A 1,835-nucleotide genomic window follows, 5' to 3' on the forward strand; every position below is an offset into this window, starting at 1 on the left:
AGGTGTGGGGGGGTGGAGTGAGAAAGCAAGACACTAGGTTCCAGACTTGAACCGTGGTTAGCCATGTGGGAGTGTCCAGCACCCTAACAACCACCACGACACCTGCTGGCCCCACCATTCTCTAACTTTTGTTGAAGAAAAGAAAAAATGTTGCTGTTGAAACCTGGACTGGGTATACATTTTGATAATCGCCTGATCTCCCAGAAGCATTTGACATAGTGGACTACTCCCTTCTTGGAATACTTTTTACACTTGGCTACCAGGCCACCACAATCTCCTGGTTGTCCTCCTGCCTCACTGACCACTCGTTCTGAGGATGGAAGAATGAGGCAGCTTAAGAATCTTCCTTACATAATCATAGACTTTGCTACTGCTCAAGTACTGTGTACATGCAAACTGCTTCATCTCCATGGAGTATTCAGCTATTTCTCTCCAGTTATACAACTCACACTTAAAATCTGAAAATTGTGCTCATAGCAGACACTCTGTTTCTTTGGAAAGTAGTTTCTCTTCTACAATGGCATCAATTAATTGCGAGCCCTTTCTCTTGATCATCCTGTAAGTTTTTGACAGAGATAAGTCTTTTTTTGGACACCTGAAGCATTTGTTGCACCTCAGCCAGTTTCTCTGCACCTCTTGTCAAAGGTCTTTTTAAACTGTAGGTATGGTCATTGGTAGCAACCGCTTGAGAATTATCTGCTTTAGGGCTTTCTGTTTTGCTTTACCTTTAAGGTGTACACCTTGAGGAACCTTGTAGAGAGAAACAGAAGACGCGGCTCCTTCTTTTAGTTTTCTTCTTAAGCCATGTGACTCAAAGTCACTTTCTTGGATATGTTTGGAACTTAGTATAGCACCTGGTCCTGGAATCCATATCGTCTTGCTTCTGGGGTTCACACGATTAATAGCCCTGATCCATTTTGAGTGTCGTCTGGTATCAGTTGGAAATCAGGCCCCGCAGGGAGTTTGGTGGCTCCAAGGTCGCTCACACACACTGGTGAAAGGACAGGCTGTGCTCTCAGCTCAGCAGTGTCCCAGGTGCTGCAACCCACTGCAGAGCAACTTCGAGTCATCTTGTTGCATGGGGCTCCACCTTTGGGGTTCCTGCGATAGCATGGATCACAATAAACTTAGCTCCGCCCCAGTCATTTGATTTTTAACAGAGGTGCTGTGGTAATTCAGTGAGGCAAAGTTTTTTCCTTGATGGTGCTGGATAATAGCTATACCAGACAAAAATGAACTTGACCCTTGGGAACCAGCAGTTAGCGTAATGGCTATGTCACTGGACTCCCACATAGTCGACCGCAGTTCGCGTCCCAGACCCGGTGGCTTAAAACTCACGCCGGGCGCGTGTGCGTGCGTGCCCAGGATCCCGAGAGGAGAATGGAGGAGAAGGGATTGCGGCGTGACCATGGTGATTTCTCGCTTTCTGACTCTAATGTCTCTCTCTGTCTGTCTGGCAAGTGCACGCGCCCTATAGTGAAAATCTCTCAAAAAAAAAAAAAATGAACTTGACCCTACGCATATTTGCTTTCTGAGCTGCCATAACAAAGTACCACAAACTAGGTGGCTTACAACAGAAATGTATTGTCTTACAGTCTCAAGGCCAGAAGTCGAAAATCAACATGTTGGCAGGGCTATACTTCCTCTCAAACCTGTAGGGGAGTCCTTCCTTGCCTCTTCCTAGCTCCTGGTGATTTGCTGGCAAGATGGCATTTCTTGACTTGGAGCTGCAAACTCCAATATCTGCTTTTCTCCTCAAATGGTATTCTCCTTGTGTATCTCTGTCTGTTTTTTTTTTTTTTTTTTTTTTAGAGGGTTTTGCTATAGGGCACGGG

The 1,835-nt window shown here is 45.7% G+C and overlaps 1 protein-coding gene across 1 annotated transcript in view; it reads left to right on the forward strand.

Annotated features, from left to right (window-relative positions):
• Nucleotides 1-1,835, forward strand: part of MECP2 (methyl-CpG binding protein 2) — a gene marked incomplete in the record, with an annotated part of 87,567 nt that overhangs the window by 35,833 nt on the left and 49,899 nt on the right.

Source organism: Tupaia chinensis, unplaced genomic scaffold, assembly GCF_000334495.1.
Source record: "Tupaia chinensis unplaced genomic scaffold, TupChi_1.0 Scaffold144326_1, whole genome shotgun sequence".
Classification (NCBI taxonomy): Eukaryota; Metazoa; Chordata; class Mammalia; order Scandentia; family Tupaiidae; genus Tupaia; species Tupaia belangeri.